This window comes from Ambystoma mexicanum, chromosome 11 (assembly GCF_040938575.1).
Source record: "Ambystoma mexicanum isolate Mex_15411 chromosome 11, UKY_AmexF1_1, whole genome shotgun sequence".
Taxonomy (NCBI): domain Eukaryota; kingdom Metazoa; phylum Chordata; class Amphibia; order Caudata; family Ambystomatidae; genus Ambystoma; species Ambystoma mexicanum.
The window spans coordinates 66087944-66108197 of record NC_090934.1 but is presented as its reverse complement, the minus strand read 5'-3'; positions in this window follow the sequence as shown (position 1 = coordinate 66108197).

Sequence of the window (20254 nt, the reverse complement as noted above, 5' to 3'; positions counted from 1 at the left end):
ATGGTATGTGCAGTAGCAACCAATGCACCCTGGAGATAGGTCATGTGCAGTAGTAACCAATGCCCTCTGGAGATAGGGCATGTGCAGTAGCAACGAATGCCCTCTGGAGATAGGACATGTGCAGTAGCAACCAATGCCCCCTGGAGATAGGGTATGTGCAGTAGCAACCAATGCACCCTGGAGATAGGTCATGTGCAGTAGCAACCAATGCCCTCGGGAGATAGGGCACGTGCAGTAGCAACCAATGCACTCTCGAGATAGGGCATGTGCAGTAGCAACCAATGCCCCCTGGAGATAGGGCATGTGCAGTAGCAACCAATGTCCCCTGGAGATAGGGCACGTGCAGTAGCAACCAATGCCCTGTGGAGATAGGTCAGGTGCAGTAGCAACCAATGTCCCTGGAGATAGGTCATGTGCAGTAGCAACCAATGTCCCCTGGAGATAGGTCATGTGCAGTATCAACCAATGCCCCCTGGAGATGGGTCATGTGCAGTAGCAACCAATGCCCCCTGGAGATAGGTCATGTGCAGTAGCTACCAATTCCCCCTGGAGATAGGGCATGTGCAGTATCAACCAATGCCCCCTGGAGATGGGTCATGTGCAGTAGCAACCAATGCCCCCTGGAGATAGGTCAAACATGGTTGCAACTTATGCCCCTTGCAGATAGGGCATGTGCAGTAGCAACCAATGCCCCCTGGAGATAGGGCATGCGCAGTAGCAACCAATTCCCTCTGGAGATAGGGCATGTGCAGTAGCAACCAATGCCCCCTGGAGATAGGGCATGTGCAGTAGCAATCAATGCCCCCTGGAGCGAGGGCATGTGCAGTATCAACCAATGCCCCCTGGACATTGGTCATGTGCAGTAGCAACCAATGCCCGCTGGAGATAGGGCATGTGCAGTAGCAACCAATGCACTCTGGAGATAGGGCATGTGCAGTAGCAACCAATGCCCCCTGGAGATAGGGCATGTTCAGTAGCAACCAATGCCCTGTGGAGATAGGTCAGGTGCAGTAGCAACCAATGTCCCCTGGAGATAGGTCATGTGCAGTAGAAATCAATGCCCCCTGGAGATTGGTCATGTGCAGTATCAACCAATGCCCCTTGGAGATAGGGCATGTGCAGTATCAACCAATGCCCCCTGGAGATGGGTCATGTGCAGTAGCAACCAATGCCCCCCGGAGATAGGTCAAACATGGTTGCAACTTATGCCCATTGCAGATAGGGCATGTGCAGTAGCAACCAATGCCCCCTGGAGATAGGGCATGTGCAGTAGCAATCAATGCCCCCTGGAGATAGGGCATGTGCAGTATCAACCAATCCCCCCTGGAGATTGGTCATGTGCAGTAGCAACCAATGCCCCCTGGAGATAGGGCATGTGCAGCAGCAACCAATGCCCCCTGGAGATAGGTCATGTGCAGTAACAACCAATGCCCCCTGGAGATAGGTCAAAGAGCAGAAGCAATCAATGCACCCCGGAGATGGAGCATGTGCAGTAGCAACCAATGCACCTTGGAGATAGGGCACGTGCAGTAGCAACCAATGCCCCCTGGAGATAGGGCACATGCAGTAGCAACCAATGCCCCCTGGAGATTGGTCACACATGGTTGCAACCAATGCCCCTTGCAGATAGGGCATGTGAAGTAGCAACCAATGCCCCCTGGAGATTGGGCATGTGCAGTAGCAACCAATGCCCCCTGGAGATAGGGCACGTGCAGTAGCAACCAATGCCCCCTGGAGATAGGGCATGAGCAGTAGCAACCAATGCCCCCTGGAGATTGGTCATGTGCAGTAGCAACCAATGCCCCCTGGAGACAGGGCATGTGCAGTAGCAACCAATGCCCCCTGGAGATAGGGCATGAGCAGTAGCAACCAATGCCCCCTGGAGATAGGTCATGTGCAGTAGCAATCAATGCCCCCTGGAGATTGGTCATGTGCAGTATCAACCAATGCCCCCTGGAGATAGGGCATGTGCAGTAGCAACTAATGTCCCCTGGAGATAGGTCATGTGCAGTAGCAATCAATGCCCTCTGGAGATTGGTCATGTGCAGTATCAACCAATGCCCCCTGGAGATAGGGCATGTGCAGTATCAACCAATGCCCCCTGGAGATGGGTCATGTGCAGTAGCAACCAATGCCCCCTGGAGATAGGTCAAACATGGTTGCAACTTATGCCCCTTGCAGATAGGGCATGTGCAGTAGCAACCAATGCCCCCTGGAGATAGGGCATGTGCAGTAGCAATCAATGCCCCCTGGAGATAGGGCATGTGCAGTATCAACCAATGCCCCCTGGAGATTGGTCATGTGCAGTAGCAACCAATGCCCCCTGGAGATAGGGCATGTGCAGTAGCAACCAATGCCCCCTGGAGATAGGTCATGTGCAGTAGCAACCAATGCCTCCTGGAGATAGGTCAAAAAGCAGAAGCAATCAATGCACCCCGGAGATGGAACATGTGCAGTAGCAACCAATGCACCTTGGAGATAGGGCACGTGCAGTAGCAACCAATGCCCCCTGGAGATAGGGCACATGCAGTAGCAACCAATGCCCCCTGGAGATTGGTCACACATGGTTGCAACCAATGCCCCTTGCAGATAGGGCATGTGAAGTAGCAACCAATGCCCCCTGGAGATTGGTTATGTGCAGTAGCAACCAATGCCCCCTGGAGATAGGGCACGTGCAGTAGCAACCAATGCCCCCTGGAGATAGGGCACATGCAGTATCAACCAATGCCCCCTGGAGATTGGTCACACATGGTTGCAACCAATGCCCCTTGCAGATAGGGCATGTGAAGTAGCAACCAATGCCCCCTGGAGATTGGTCATGTGCAGTAGCAACCAATGCCCCCTGGAGATAGGGCATGTGCAGTAGCAACCAATGCCCCCTGGAGATAGGTCATGTGCAGTAGCAACCAATGCCTCCTGGAGATAGGTCAAAAAGCAGAAGCAATCAATGCACCCCGGAGATGGAACATGTGCAATAGCAACCAATGCACCTTGGAGATAGGGCACGTGCAGTAGCAACCAATGCCCCCTGGAGATAGGGCACATGCAGTAGCAACCAATGCCCCCTGGAGATTGGTCACACATGGTTGCAACCAATGTCCCTTGCAGATAGGGCATGTTCAGTAGCAACCAATGCACCTTGGAGATAGGGCATGTGCAGTAGCAACCAATGGCCCCTGGAGATAGGGCATGAGCAGTAGCAACCAATGCCCCCTGGAGATTGGTCATGTGCAGTAGCAACCAATGCCCCCTGGAGATAGGGCATGTGCAGTAGCAACCAATGCCCCCTGGAGATAGGTCATGTGCAGTAGCAACCAATGCCCCCTGGAGATTGGTCATGTGCAGTAGCAACCAATGCCCCCTGGAGATAGGGCATGTGCAGTAGCAACCAATGCCTCCTGGAGATAGGTCAAAAAGCAGAAGCAATCAATGCACCCCGGAGATGGAACATGTGCAGTAGCAACCAATGCACCTTGGAGATAGGGCACGTGCAGTAGCAACCAATGCCCCCTGGAGATAGGGCACATGCAGTAGCAACCAATGCCCCCTGGAGATTGGTCACACATGGTTGCAACCAATGCCCCTTGCAGATAGGGCATGTGAAGTAGCAACCAATGCCCCCTGGAGATTGGTCATGTGCAGTAGCAACCAATGCCCCCTGGAGATAGGGCACGTGCAGTAGCAACCAATGCCCCCTGGAGATAGTGCATGTGCAGTAGCAACCAATGCACCTTGGAGATAGGGCATGTGCAGTAGCAACCAATGGCCCCTGGAGATAGGGCATGAGCAGTAGCAACCAATGCCCCCTGGAGATTGGTCATGTGCAGTAGCAACCAATGCCCCCTGGAGATAGGGCATGTGCAGTAGCAACCAATGCCCCCTGGAGATAGGTCATGTGCAGTAGCAACCAATGCCCCCTGGAGATTGGTCATGTGCAGTAGCAACCAATGCCCCCTGGAGATAGGGCATGTGCAGTAGCAACCAATGCACCTTGTACATAGATCGCACACGGTTGCAACGAATGCCCCCCGGAGATAGGTCATGTGCAGTAGCAACCAATGCCCTCTGGAGATAGTTCACACACGGTTGCAACCAATGCCCCCTGCAGATAGGGCACATGCAGTAGCAACCAATGCCCCCTGGAGATAGGTCATGTGCAGTAGCAACCAATGCCCCCTGGAGATTGGTCATGTGCAGTAGCAAACAATGCCCCCTGGAGATTGGTCAGGTGCAGTAGTAACCAATGCCCCCTGGAGATGTGATAGGGCATGTGCAGTAGCAACCAATGCCCCCAGCAGATAGGGCATGTGCAGTAGCAACCAATGCCCCCTGGAGATAGTGCATGTGCAGTAGCAACCAATGCACCTTGGAGATAGGGCATGTGCAGTAGCAACCAATGGCCCCTGGAGATAGGGCATGAGCAGTAGCAACCAATGCCCCCTGGAGATTGGTCATGTGCAGTAGCAACCAATGCCCCCTGGAGATAGGGCATGTGCAGTAGCAACCAATGCCCCCTGGAGATAGGGCATGAGCAGTAGCAACCAATGCCCCCTGGAGATTGGTCATGTGCAGTAGCACCCAATGCCCCCTGGGGATAGGGCATGAGCAGTAGCAACCAATGCCCCCTGGAGATTGGTCATGTGCAGTAGCACCCAATGCCCCTGGAGATAGGGCATGTGCAGTAGCAACCAATGCACCTTGTACATAGATCGCACACAGTTGCAACCAATGCCCCCCGGAGATAGGTCATGTGCAGTAGCAACCAATGCCCTCTGGAGATAGTTCACACACGGTTGCAACCAATGCCCCCTGCAGATAGGGCACATGCAGTAGCAACCAATGCCCCCTGGAGATAGGTCATGTGCAGTAACAACCAATGCCCCCTGGAGATTGGTCATGTGCAGTAGCAAACAATGCCCCCTGGAGATTGGTCAGGTGCAGTAGTAACCAATGCCCCCTGGAGATGAGATAGGGCATGTGCAGTAGCAACCAATGCCCCCAGCAGATAGGGCATGTGCAGTAGCAAACAATGCCCTCTGGAGATAGGTCACACATGGTTGCAACCTATGCCCCTTGCAGATAGGGCATGTGCAGTAGCAACCAATGCCCCCTGGAGATAGGGCATGTGCAGTAGCATCCAATGCCCCCTGGAGATATGGTATGTGCAGTAGCAACCAATGCACCCTGGAGATAGGTCATGTGCAGTAGCAACCAATGCCCTCTGGAGATAGGGCATGAGCAGTAGCAACAAATGCCCTCTGGAGATAGGACATGTGCAGTAGCAACCAATGCCCCCTGGAGATAGGGTATGTGCAGTAGCAACCAATGCACCCTGGAGGTAGGTCATGTGCAGTAGCAACAAATGCCCTCGGGAGATAGGGCACGTGCAGTAGCAACCAATGCACTCTGGAGATAGGGCATGTGCAGTAGCAACCAATGCCCCCTGGAGATAGGGCATGTGCAGTAGCAACCAATGTCCCCTGGAGATAGGGTACGTGCAGTAGCAACCAATGCCCTGTGGAGATAGGTCAGGTGCAGTAGCAACCAATGTCCCTGGAGATAGGTCATGTGCAGTAGCAACCAATGTCCCCTGGAGATAGGTCATGTGCAGTAGCAACCAATGCCCCCTGGAGATGGGTCATGTGCAGTAGCAACCAATGCCCCCTGGAGATAGGTCATGTGCAGTAGCTACCAATTCCCCCTGGAGATAGGGCATGTGCAGTATCAACCAATGCCCCCTGGAGATGGGTCATGTGCAGTAGCAACCAATGCCCCCTGGAGATAGGTCAAACATGGTTGCAACTTATGCCCATTGCAGATAGGGCATGTGCAGTAGCAACCAATGCCCCCTGGAGATAGGGCATGCGCAGTAGCAACCAATTCCCTCTGGAGATAGGGCATGTGCAGTAGCAACCAATGCCCCCTGGAGATAGGGCATGTGCAGTAGCAATCAATGCCCCCTGGAGCGAGGGCATGTGCAGTATCAACCAATGCCCCCTGGACATTGGTCATGTGCAGTAGCAACCAATGCCCGCTGGAGATAGGGCATGTGCAGTAGCAACCAATGCACCCTGGAGATTGGTCATGTGCAGTAGCAACCAATGCCTCCTGGAGATAGGGCATGTGCAGTAGCAACCAATGCCCCCTGGAGATAGGGCATGAGCAGTAGCAACCAATGCCCCCTGGAGATTGGTCATGTGCAGTAGCACCCAATGCCCCCTGGAGATAGGTCATGTGCAGTAGCAACCAATGCCCCCTGGAGATTGGTCATGTGCAGTAGCAACCAATGCCCCCTGGAGATAGGGCATGTGCAGTAGCAACCAATGCACCTTGTACATAGATCGCACACGGTTGCAACCAATGCCCCCCGGAGATAGGTCATGTGCAGTAGCAACCAATGCCCTCTGGAGATAGTTCACACACGGTTGCAACCAATGCCCCCTGCAGATAGGGCACATGCAGTAGCAACCAATGCCCCCTGGAGATAGGTCATGTGCAGTAGCAACCAATGCCCCCTGGAGATTGGTCATGTGCAGTAGCAAACAATGCCCCCTGGAGATTGGTCAGGTGCAGTAGTAACCAATGCCCCCTGGAGATGAGATAGGGCATGTGCAGTAGCAACCAATGCCCCCAGCAGATAGGGCATGTGCAGTAGCAAACAATGCCCTCTGGAGATAGGTCACACATGGTTGCAACCTATGCCACTTGCAGATAGGGCATGTGCAGTAGCAACCAATGCCCCCTGGAGATAGGGCATGTGCAGTAGCATCCAATGCCCCCTGGAGATATGGTATGTGCAGTAGCAACCAATGCACCCTGGAGATAGGTCATGTGCAGTAGCAATCAATGCCCTCTGGAGATAGGGCATGTGCAGTAGCAACGAATGCCCTCTGGAGATAGGACATGTGCAGTAGCAACCAATGCCCCCTGGAGATAGGGTATGTGCAGTAGCAACCAATGCACCCTGGAGATAGGTCATGTGCAGTAGCAACCAATGCCCTCGGGAGATAGGGCACGTGTGGAGATAGGGCATGTGCAGTAGCAACCAATGCCCCCTGGAGATAGGGCATGTGCAGTAGCAACCAATGTCCCCTGGAGATAGGGCACGTGCAGTAGCAACCAATGCCCTGTGGAGATAGGTCAGGTGCAGTAGCAACCAATGTCCCTGGAGATAGGTCATGTGCAGTAGCAACCAATGTCCCCTGGAGATAGGTCATGTGCAGTATCAACCAATGCCCTCTGGAGATGGGTCATGTGCAGTAGCACCCAATGCCCCCTGGAGATAGGTCATGTGCAGTATCAACCAATGCCCTCTGGAGATGGGTCATGTGCAGTAGCACCCAATGCCCCCTGGAGATAGGGCATGTGCAGTAGCAACCAATGCCCCCAGCAGATAGGGCATGTGCAGTAGCAAACAATGCCCTCTGGAGATAGGTCACACATGGTTGCAACCTATGCCCCTTGCAGATAGGGCATGTGCAGTAGCAACCAATGCCCCCTGGAGATAGGGCATGTGCAGTAGCATCCAATGCCCCCTGGAGATATGGTATGTGCAGTAGCAACCAATGCACCCTGGAGATAGGTCATGTGCAGTAGCAACCAATGCCCTCTGGAGATAGGGCATGAGCAGTAGCAACAAATGCCCTCTGGAGATAGGACATGTGCAGTAGCAACCAATGCCCCCTGGAGATAGGGTATGTGCAGTAGCAACCAATGCACCCTGGAGGTAGGTCATGTGCAGTAGCAACAAATGCCCTCGGGAGATAGGGCACGTGCAGTAGCAACCAATGCACTCTGGAGATAGGGCATGTGCAGTAGCAACCAATGCCCCCTGGAGATAGGGCATGTGCAGTAGCAACCAATGTCCCCTGGAGATAGGGTACGTGCAGTAGCAACCAATGCCCTGTGGAGATAGGTCAGGTGCAGTAGCAACCAATGTCCCTGGAGATAGGTCATGTGCAGTAGCAACCAATGTCCCCTGGAGATAGGTCATGTGCAGTAGCAACCAATGCCCCCTGGAGATGGGTCATGTGCAGTAGCAACCAATGCCCCCTGGAGATAGGTCATGTGCAGTAGCTACCAATTCCCCCTGGAGATAGGGCATGTGCAGTATCAACCAATGCCCCCTGGAGATGGGTCATGTGCAGTAGCAACCAATGCCCCCTGGAGATAGGTCAAACATGGTTGCAACTTATGCCCATTGCAGATAGGGCATGTGCAGTAGCAACCAATGCCCCCTGGAGATAGGGCATGCGCAGTAGCAACCAATTCCCTCTGGAGATAGGGCATGTGCAGTAGCAACCAATGCCCCCTGGAGATAGGGCATGTGCAGTAGCAATCAATGCCCCCTGGAGCGAGGGCATGTGCAGTATCAACCAATGCCCCCTGGACATTGGTCATGTGCAGTAGCAACCAATGCCCGCTGGAGATAGGGCATGTGCAGTAGCAACCAATGCACCCTGGAGATTGGTCATGTGCAGTAGCAACCAATGCCTCCTGGAGATAGGGCATGTGCAGTAGCAACCAATGCCCCCTGGAGATAGGGCATGAGCAGTAGCAACCAATGCCCCCTGGAGATTGGTCATGTGCAGTAGCACCCAATGCCCCCTGGAGATAGGTCATGTGCAGTAGCAACCAATGCCCCCTGGAGATTGGTCATGTGCAGTAGCAACCAATGCCCCCTGGAGATAGGGCATGTGCAGTAGCAACCAATGCACCTTGTACATAGATCGCACACGGTTGCAACCAATGCCCCCCGGAGATAGGTCATGTGCAGTAGCAACCAATGCCCTCTGGAGATAGTTCACACACGGTTGCAACCAATGCCCCCTGCAGATAGGGCACATGCAGTAGCAACCAATGCCCCCTGGAGATAGGTCATGTGCAGTAGCAACCAATGCCCCCTGGAGATTGGTCATGTGCAGTAGCAAACAATGCCCCCTGGAGATTGGTCAGGTGCAGTAGTAACCAATGCCCCCTGGAGATGAGATAGGGCATGTGCAGTAGCAACCAATGCCCCCAGCAGATAGGGCATGTGCAGTAGCAAACAATGCCCTCTGGAGATAGGTCACACATGGTTGCAACCTATGCCACTTGCAGATAGGGCATGTGCAGTAGCAACCAATGCCCCCTGGAGATAGGGCATGTGCAGTAGCATCCAATGCCCCCTGGAGATATGGTATGTGCAGTAGCAACCAATGCACCCTGGAGATAGGTCATGTGCAGTAGCAATCAATGCCCTCTGGAGATAGGGCATGTGCAGTAGCAACGAATGCCCTCTGGAGATAGGACATGTGCAGTAGCAACCAATGCCCCCTGGAGATAGGGTATGTGCAGTAGCAACCAATGCACCCTGGAGATAGGTCATGTGCAGTAGCAACCAATGCCCTCGGGAGATAGGGCACGTGTGGAGATAGGGCATGTGCAGTAGCAACCAATGCCCCCTGGAGATAGGGCATGTGCAGTAGCAACCAATGTCCCCTGGAGATAGGGCACGTGCAGTAGCAACCAATGCCCTGTGGAGATAGGTCAGGTGCAGTAGCAACCAATGTCCCTGGAGATAGGTCATGTGCAGTAGCAACCAATGTCCCCTGGAGATAGGTCATGTGCAGTATCAACCAATGCCCTCTGGAGATGGGTCATGTGCAGTAGCACCCAATGCCCCCTGGAGATAGGTCATGTGCAGTAGCTACCAATTCCCCCTGGAGATAGGGCATGTGCAGTATCAACCAATGCCCCCTGGAGATGGGTCATGTGCAGTAGCAACCAATGCCCCCTGGAGATAGGTCAAACATGGTTGCAACTTATGCCCCTTGCAGATAGGGCATGTGCAGTAGCAACCAATGCCCCCTGGAGATAGGGCATGTGCAGTAGCAACCAATTCCCTCTGGAGATAGGGCATGTGCAGTAGCAACCAATGCCCCCTGGAGATAGGGCATGTGCAGTAGCAATCAATGCCCCCTGGAGCGAGGGCATGTGCAGTATCAACCAATGCCCCCTGGACATTGGTCATGTGCAGTAGCAACCAATGCCCGCTGGAGATAGGGCATGTGCAGTAGCAACCAATGCACCCTGGAGATAGGGCATGTGCAGTAGCAACCAATGCACTCTGGAGATAGGGCATGTGCAGTAGCAACCAATGCCCCCTGGAGATAGGGCCTGTTCAGTAGCAACCAATGCCCTGTGGAGATAGGTCAGGTGCAGTAGCAACCAATGTCCCCTGGAGATAGGTCATGTGCAGTAGCAATCAATGCCCCCTGGAGATTGGTCATGTGCAGTATCAACCAATGCCCCCTGGAGATAGGGCATGTGCAGTATCAACCAATGCCCCCTGGAGATGGGTCATGTGCAGTAGCAACCAATGCCCCCTGGAGATAGGTCAAACATGGTTGCAACTTATGCCCCTTGCAGATAGGGCATGTGCAGTAGCAACCAATGCCCCCTGGAGATAGGGCATGTGCAGTAGCAATCAATGCCCCCTGGAGATAGGGCATGTGCAGTATCAACCAATGCCCCCTGGAGATTGGTCATGTGCAGTAGCAACCAATGCCCCCTGGAGATAGGGCATGTGCAGTAGCAACCAATGCCCCCTGGAGATAGGTCATGTGCAGTAGCAACCAATGCCTCCTGGAGATAGGTCAAAGAGCAGAAGCAATCAATGCACCCCGGAGATGGAGCATGTGCAGTAGCAACCAATGCACCTTGGAGATAGGGCACGTGCAGTAGCAACCAATGCCCCCTGGAGATAGGGCACATGCAGTAGCAACCAATGCCCCCTGGAGATTGGTCACACATGGTTGCAACCAATGCCCCTTGCAGATAGGGCATGTGAAGTAGCAACCAATGCCCCCTGGAGATTGGGCATGTGCAGTAGCAACCAATGCCCCCTGGAGATAGGGCACGTGCAGTAGCAACCAATGCCCCCTGGAGATAGTGCATGTGCAGTAGCAACCAATGCACCTTGGAGATAGGGCATGTGCAGTAGCAACCAATGGCCCCTGGAGATAGGGCATGAGCAGTAGCAACCAATGCCACCTGGAGATTGGTCATGTGCAGTAGCAACCAATGCCCCCTGGAGATTGGGCATGTGCAGTAGCAACCAATGCCCCCTGGAGATAGAGCATGAGCAGTAGCAACCAATGCCCCCTGGAGATAGGTCATGTGCAGTAGCAACCAATGCCCTCGGGAGATAGGGCACGTGTGGAGATAGGGCATGTGCAGTAGCAACCAATGCCCCCTGGAGATAGGGCATGTGCAGTAGCAACCAATGCACCTTGTACATAGATCGCACACGGTTGCAACCAATGCCCCCCGGAGATAGGTCATGTGCAGTAGCAACCAATGCCCCCTGGAGATAGGGCATGTGCAGTAGCAACCAATGCACCTTGTACATAGATCGCACACGGTTGCAACCAATGCCCCCCGGAGATAGGTCATGTGCAGTAGCAACCAATGCCCTCTGGAGATAGTTCACACACGGTTGCAACCAATGCCCCCTGCAGATAGGGCACATGCAGTAGCAACCAATGCCCCCTGGAGATAGGTCATGTGCAGTAGCAACCAATGCCCCCTGGAGATTGGTCATGTGCAGTAGCAAACAATGCCCCCTGGAGATTGGTCAGGTGCAGTAGTAACCAATGCCCCCTGGAGATGAGATAGGGCATGCGCAGTAGCAACCAATGCCCCCAGCAGATAGGGCATGTGCAGTAGCAAACAATGCCCTCTGGAGATTGGTCATGTGCAGTAGCAACCAATGCCCCCTGGAGATAGGGCATGTGCAGTAGCAACCAATGCACCTTGTACATAGATCGCACACAGTTGCAACCAATGCCCCCCGGAGATAGGTCATGTGCAGTAGCAACCAATGCCCTCTGGAGATAGTTCACACACGGTTGCAACCAATGCCCCCTGCAGATAGGGCACATGCAGTAGCAACCAATGCCCCCTGGAGATAGGTCATGTGCAGTAGCAACCAATGCCCCCTGGAGATTGGTCATGTGCAGTAGCAAACAATGCCCCCTGGAGATTGGTCAGGTGCAGTAGTAACCAATGCCCCCTGGAGATGAGATAGGGCATGTGCAGTAGCAACCAATGCCCCCAGCAGATAGGGCATGTGCAGTAGCAACCAATGCCCCCTGGAGATTGGTCATGTGCATTAGCAAACAATGCCCTCTGGAGATAGGTCACACATGGCTGCAACCTATGCCCCTTGAAGATAGGGCATGTGCAGTAGCAACCAATGCCCCCTGGAGATAGGGCATGTGCAGTATCAACCAATGCCCCCTGGAGATGGGTCATGTGCAGTAGCAACCAATGCCCCCTGGAGACAGGGCATGCGCAGTAGCAACCAATTCCCTATGGAGATAGGGCATGTGCAGTAGCAACCAATGCCCCCTGGAGATAGGGCATGTGCAGTAGCAATCAATGCCCCCTGGAGATAGGGCATGTGCAGTATCAACCAATGCCCCCTGGAGATTGGTAATGTGCAGTAGCAACCAATGCCCGCTGGAGATAGGGCATGTGCAGTAGCAACCAATGCACCCTGGAGATAGGGCATGTGCAGTAGCAACCAATGCACTCTGGAGATAGGGCATGTGCAGTAGCAACCAATGCCCCCTGGAGATAGGGCATGTTCAGTAGCAACCAATGCCCTGTGGAGATAGGTCAGGTGCAGTAGCAACCAATGTCCCCTGGAGATAGGTCATGTGCAGTAGCAATCAATGCCCCCTGGAGATTGGTCATGTGCAGTATCAACCAATGCCCCCTGGAGATAGGGCATGTGCAGTATCAACCAATGCCCCCTGGAGATGGGTCATGTGCAGTAGCAACCAATGCCCCCTGGAGATAGGTCAAACATGGTTGCAACTTATGCCCCTTGCAGATAGGGCATGTGCAGTAGCAACCAATGCCCCCTGGAGATAGGGCATGCGCAGTAGCAAGCAATTCCCTCTGGAGATAGTGCATGTGCAGTAGCAACCAATGCCCCCTGGAGATAGGGCATGTGCAGTAGCAATCAATGCCCCCTGGAGATAGGGCATGTGCAGTATCAACCAATGCCCCTTGGAGATTGGTCATGTGCAGTAGCAACCAATGCCCCCTGGAGATAGGTCAAACATGGTTGCAACTTATGCCCCTTGCAGATAGGGCATGTGCAGTAGCAACCAATGCCCCCTGGAGATAGGGCATGTGCAGTAGCAACCAATTCCCTCTGGAGATAGGGCATGTGCAGTAGCAACCAATGCCCTCTGGAGATAGGTCATGTGCAGTAGCAACCAATGCCCCCGGCAGATAGGGCATGTGCAGTAGCAACCAATGCCCCCTGGAGATAGGTCAGGTGCAGTAGCTACTAATGCCCGCTGGAGATAGGTCATGTGCAGTAGCAACAAATGCCCCCTGGAGATTGGTCATGTGCAGTAGCAACCAATGCCCCCTGGAGATAGGTCACACAGGGTTGCAACCTATGCCCCTTGCAGATAGGGCACGTGCACTAGCTACCAATTCCCCCTGGAGATAGGGCATGTGCAGTAGCATCCAATGCCCCCTGGAGATTAGTCATGTGCCGTAGCAAACAATGCCCCCTGGAGATAGGTCACACATGGTTGCAACTTATGCCCCTTGCAGATAGGGCATGTGCAGTAGCAACCAATGCCCCCTGGAGATAGTGCATGTGCAGTAGCAACCAATTCCCTGTGGAGATAGGGCATGTGCAGAAGCAACCAATGCCCCCTGGAGATAGGGCATGTGCAGTAGCAACCAATGCCCCCTGGAGATAGGTCATGTGCAGTAGCAACCAATGCCCTCTGGAGATAGGTCACGCGCAGAAGCAATCAATGCACCCTGGAGATAGGTCATGTGCAGTAGCAACCAATGCCCTCTGGAGATAGGTCAGGTGCAGTAGCAACCAATGTCCCCTGGAGATAGGTCATGTGCAGTAGCAACCAATGCCCCCTGGAGATAGGTCATGTGCAGTTGCAACCAATGCCCCCTGGAGATAGGGCATGTGCAGTAGCAACCAATGCCCCCTGGAGATAGGTCATGTGCAGTAGCAACCAATGCCTCCTGGAGATAGGTCAAAGAGCAGAAGCAATCAATGCACCCCAGAGATGTTGCATGTGCAGTAGCAACCAATGAACCTTGGAGATAGGGCACGTGCAGTAGCAACCAATGCCCCCTGGAGATAGGGCATGAGCAGTAGCAACCAATGCCCCCTGGAGATTGGTCATGTGCTGTAGCAACCAATGCCCCCTGGAGATAGGTCATGTGCAGTAGCAACCAATGCCCCCTGGAGATAGGTCACACAGGGTTGCAACCTATGCCCCTTGCAGATAGGGCACGTGCACTAGCTACCAATTCCCCCTGGAGATAGGGCATGTGCAGTAGCATCCAATGCCCCCTGGAGATTAGTCATGTGCCGTAGCAAACAATGCCCCCTGGAGATAGGTCACACATGGTTGCAACTTATGCCCCTTGCAGATAGGGCATGTGCAGTAGCAACCAATGCCCCCTGGAGATAGTGCATGTGCAGTAGCAACCAATTCCCTGTGGAGATAGGGCATGTGCAGAAGCAACCAATGCCCCCTGGAGATAGGGCATGTGCAGTAGCAACCAATGCCCCCTGGAGATAGGTCATGTGCAGTAGCAACCAATGCCCTCTGGAGATAGGTCACGCGCAGAAGCAATCAATGCACCCTGGAGATAGGTCATGTGCAGTAGCAACCAATGCCCTCTGGAGATAGGTCAGGTGCAGTAGCAACCAATGTCCCCTGGAGATAGGTCATGTGCAGTAGCAACCAATGCCCCCTGGAGATAGGTCATGTGCAGTTGCAACCAATGCCCCCTGGAGATAGGGCATGTGCAGTAGCAACCAATGCCCCCTGGAGATAGGTCATGTGCAGTAGCAACCAATGCCTCCTGGAGATAGGTCAAAGAGCAGAAGCAATCAATGCACCCCAGAGATGGAGCATGTGCAGTAGCAACCAATGAACCTTGGAGATAGGGCACGTGCAGTAGCAACCAATGCCCCCTGGAGATAGGGCATGAGCAGTAGCAACCAATGCCCCCTGGAGATTGGTCATGTGCTGTAGCAACCAATGCCCCCTGGAGATAGGGCATGTGCAGTAGCAACCAATGCCCCCTGGAGATAGGGCATGAGCAGTAGCAACCAATGCCCCCTGGAGATTGGTCATGTGCAGTAGCACCCAATGCCCCCTGGAGATAGGTCATGTGCAGTAGCAACCAATGCCCCCTGGAGATTGGTCATGTGCAGTAGCAACCAATGCCCCCTGGAGATAGGGCATGTGCAGTAGCAACCAATGCACCTTGTACATAGATCGCACACGGTTGCAACCAATGCCCCCCGGAGATAGGTCATGTGCAGTAGCAACCAATGCCCTCTGGAGATAGTTCACACACGGTTGCAACCAATACCCCCTGCAGATAGGGCACATGCAGTAACAACCAATGCCCCCTGGAGATAGGTCATGTGCAGTAGCAACCAATGCCCCCTGGAGATAGGGCATGTGCAGTAGCAACCAATGCCCCCTGGAGATAGGGCATGAGCAGTAGCAACCAATGCCCCCTGGAGATAGGTCATGTGCAGTAGCAATCAATGCCCCCTGGAGATTGGTCATGTGCAGTATCAACCAATGCCCCCTGGAGATAGGGCATGTGCAGTAGCAAACAATGTCCCCTGGAGATAGGTCATGTGCAGTAGCAATCAATGCCCTCTGGAGATTGGTCATGTGCAGTATCAACCAATGCCCCCTGGAGATAGGGCATGTGCAGTATCAACCAATGCCCCCTGGAGATGGGTCATGTGCAGTAGCAACCAATGCCCCCTGGAGATAGGTCAAACATGGTTGCAACTTATGCCCCTTGCAGATAGGGCATGTGCAGTAGCAACCAATGCCCCCTGGAGATAGGGCATGTGCAGTAGCAATCAATGCCCCCTGGAGATAGGGCATGTGCAGTATCAACCAATGCCCCCTGGAGATTGGTCATGTGCAGTAGCAACCAATGCCCCCTGGAGATAGGGCATGTGCAGTAGCAACCAATGCCCCCTGGAGATAGGTCATGTGCAGTAGCAACCAATGCCTCCTGGAGATAGGTCAAAAAGCAGAAGCAATCAATGCACCCCGGAGATGGAACATGTGCAGTAGCAACCAATGCACCTTGGAGATAGGGCACGTGCAGTAGCAACCAATGCCCCCTGGAGATAGGGCACATGCAGTAGCAACCAATGCCCCCTGGAGATTGGTCACACATGGTTGCAACCAATGCCCCTTGCAGATAGGGCATGTGAAGTAGCAACCAATGCCCCCTGGAGATTGGTTATGTGCAGTAGCAACCAATGCCCCCTGGAGATAGGGCACGTGCAGTAGCAACCAATGCCCCCTGGAGATAGGTCATGTGCAGTAGCAACCAATGCCTCCTGGAGATAGGTCAAAAAGCAGAAGCAATCAATGCACCCCGGAGATGGAACATGTGCAGTAGCAACCAATGCACCTTGGAGATAGGGCACGTGCAGTAGCAACCAATGCCCCCTGGAGATAGGGCACATGCAGTAGCAACCAATGCCCCCTGGAGATTGGTCACACATGGTTGCAACCAATGCCCCTTGCAGATAGGGCATGTGAAGTAGCAACCAATGCCCCCTGGAGATTGGTCATGTGCAGTAGCAACCAATGCCCCCTGGAGATAGGGCACGTGCAGTAGCAACCAATGCCCCCTGGAGATAGTGCATGTGCAGTAGCAACCAATGCACCTTGGAGATAGGGCATGTGCAGTAGCAACCAATGGCCCCTGGAGATAGGGCATGAGCAGTAGCAACCAATGCCCCCTGGAGATTGGTCATGTGCAGTAGCAACCAATGCCCCCTGGAGATAGGGCATGTGCAGTAGCAACCAATGCCCCCTGGAGATAGGGCATGAGCAGTAGCAACCAATGCCCCCTGGAGATTGGTCATGTGCAGTAGCACCCAATGCCCCCTGGAGATAGGTCATGTGCAGTAGAAACCAATGCCCCCTGGAGATTGGTCATGTGCAGTAGCAACCAATGCCCCCTGGAGATAGGGCATGTGCAGTAGCAACCAATGCACCTTGTACATAGATCGCACACGGTTGCAACGAATGCCCCCCGGAGATAGGTCATGTGCAGTAGCAACCAATGCCCTCTGGAGATAGTTCACACACGGTTGCAACCAATGCCCCCTGCAGATAGGGCACATGCAGTAGCAACCAATGCCCCCTGGAGATAGGTCATGTGCAGTAGCAACCAATGCCCCCTGGAGATTGGTCATGTGCAGTAGCAAACAATGCCCCCTGGAGATTGGTCAGGTGCAGTAGTAACCAATGCCCCCTGGAGATGAGATAGGGCATGTGCAGTAGCAACCAATGCTCCCAGCAGATAGGGCATGTGCAGTAGCAACCAATGCCCCCTGGAGATAGTGCATGTGCAGTAGCAACCAATGCACCTTGGAGATAGGGCATGTGCAGTAGCAACCAATGGCCCCTGGAGATAGGGCATGAGCAGTAGCAACCAATGCCCCCTGGAGATTGGTCATGTGCAGTAGCAACTAATGCCCCCTGGAGATAGGGCATGTGCAGTAGCAACCAATGCCCCCTGGAGATAGGGCATGAGCAGTAGCAACCAATGCCCCCTGGAGATTGGTCATGTGCAGTAGCACCCAATGCCCCCTGGGGATAGGTCATGTGCAGTAGCAACCAATGCCCCCTGGAGATTGGTCATGTGCAGTAGCAACCAATGCCCCCTGGAGATAGGGCATGTGCAGTAGCAACCAATGCACCTTGTACATAGATCGCACACGGTTGCAACCAATGCCCCCCGGAGATAGGTCATGTGCAGTAGCAACCAATGACCTCTGGAGATAGTTCACACACGGTTGCAACCAATGCCCCCTGCAGATAGGGCACATGCAGTAGCAACCAATGCCCCCTGGAGATAGGTCATGTGCAGTAGCAACCAATGCCCCCTGGAGATTGGTCATGTGCAGTAGCAAACAATGCCCCCTGGAGATTGGTCAGGTGCAGTAGTAACCAATGCCCCCTGGAGATGAGATAGGGCATGTGCAGTAGCAACCAATGCCCCCAGCAGATAGGGCATGTGCAGTAGCAAACAATGCCCTCTGGAGATAGGTCACACATGGTTGCAACCTATGCCCCTTGCAGATAGGGCATGTGCAGTAGCAACCAATGCCCCCTGGAGATAGGGCATGTGCAGTAGCAACCAATGCACCCTGGAGATAGGTCATGTGCAGTAGCAACAAATGCCCTCGGGAGATAGGGCACGTGCAGTAGCAACCAATGCACTCTGGAGATAGGGCATGTGCAGTAGCAACCAATGCCCCCTGGAGATAGGGCATGTGCAGTAGCAACCAATGTCCCCTGGAGATAGGGTACGTGCAGTAGCAACCAATGCCCTGTGGAGATAGGTCAGGTGCAGTAGCAACCAATGTCCCTGGAGATAGGTCATGTGCAGTAGCAACCAATGTCCCCTGGAGATAGGTCATGTGCAGTATCAACCAATGCCCCCTGGAGATGGGTCATGTGCAGTAGCAACCAATGCCCCCTGGAGATAGGTCATGTGCAGTAGCTACCAATTCCCCCTGGAGATAGGGCATGTGCAGTATCAACCAATGACCCCTGGAGATGGGTCATGTGCAGTAGCAACCAATGCCCCCTGGAGATAGGTCAAACATGGTTGCAACTTATGCCCATTGCAGATAGGGCATGTGCAGTAGCAACCAATGCCCCCTGGAGATAGGGCATGCGCAGTAGCAACCAATTCCCTCTGGAGATAGGGCATGTGCAGTAGCAACCAATGCCCCCTGGAGATAGGGCATGTGCAGTAGCAATCAATGCCCCCTGGAGCGAGGGCATGTGCAGTATCAACCAATGCCCCCTGGACATTGGTCATGTGCAGTAGCAACCAATGCCCGCTGGAGATAGGGCATGTGCAGTAGCAACCAATGCACCCTGGAGATTGGTCATGTGCAGTAGCAACCAATGCCTCCTGGAGATAGGGCATGTGCAGTAGCAACCAATGCCCCCTGGAGATAGGGCATGAGCAGTAGCAACCAATGCCCCCTGGAGATTGGTCATGTGCAGTAGCAACCAATGCCCCCTGGAGATAGGGCATGTGCAGTAGCAACCAATGCCCTCTGGAGATAGTTCACACACGGTTGCAACCAATGCCCCCTGCAGATAGGGCGCATGCAGTAGCAACCAATGCCCCCTGGAGATAGGTCATGTGCAGTAGCAACCAATGCCCCCTGGAGATTGGTCATGTGCAGTAGCAAACAATGCCCCCTGGAGATTGGTCAGGTGCAGTAGTAACCAATGCCCCCTGGAGATGAGATAGGGCATGTGCAGTAGCAACCAATGCCCCCAGCAGATAGGGCATGTGCAGTAGCAAACAATGCCCTCTGGAGATAGGTCACACATGGTTGCAACCTATGCCCCTTGCAGATAGGGCATGTGCAGTAGCAACCAATGCCCCCTGGAGATAGGGCATGTGCAGTAGCATCCAATGCCCCCTGGAGATATGGTATGTGCAGTAGCAACCAATGCACCCTGGAGATAGGTCATGTGCAGTAGCAACCAATGCCCTCTGGAGATAGGGCATGTGCAGTAGCAACGAATGCCCTCTGGAGATAGGACATGTGCAGTAGCAACCAATGCCCCCTGGAGATAGGGTATGTGCAGTAGCAACCAATGCACCCTGGAGATAGGTCATGTGCAGTAGCAACAAATGCCCTCGGGAGATAGGGCACGTGTGGAGATAGGGCATGTGCAGTAGCAACCAATGCCCCCTGGAGATAGGGCATGTGCAGTAGCAACCAATGTCCCCTGGAGATAGGGCACGTGCAGTAGCAACCAATGCCCTGTGGAGATAGGTCAAGTGCAGTAGCAACCAATGTCCCTGGAGATAGGTCATGTGCAGTAGCAACCAATGTCCCCTGGAGATAGGTCATGTGCAGTATCAACCAATGCCCCCTGGAGATGGGTCATGTGCAGTAGCAACCAATGCCCCCTGGAGATAGGTCATGTGCAGTAGCTACCAATTCCCCCTGGAGATAGGGCATGTGCAGTATCAACCAATGCCCCCTGGAGATGGGTCATGTGCAGTAGCAACCAATGCCCCCTGGAGATAGGTCAAACATGGTTGCAACTTATGCCCCTTGCAGATAGGGCATGTGCAGTAGCAACCAATGCCCCCTGGAGATAGGGCATGCGCA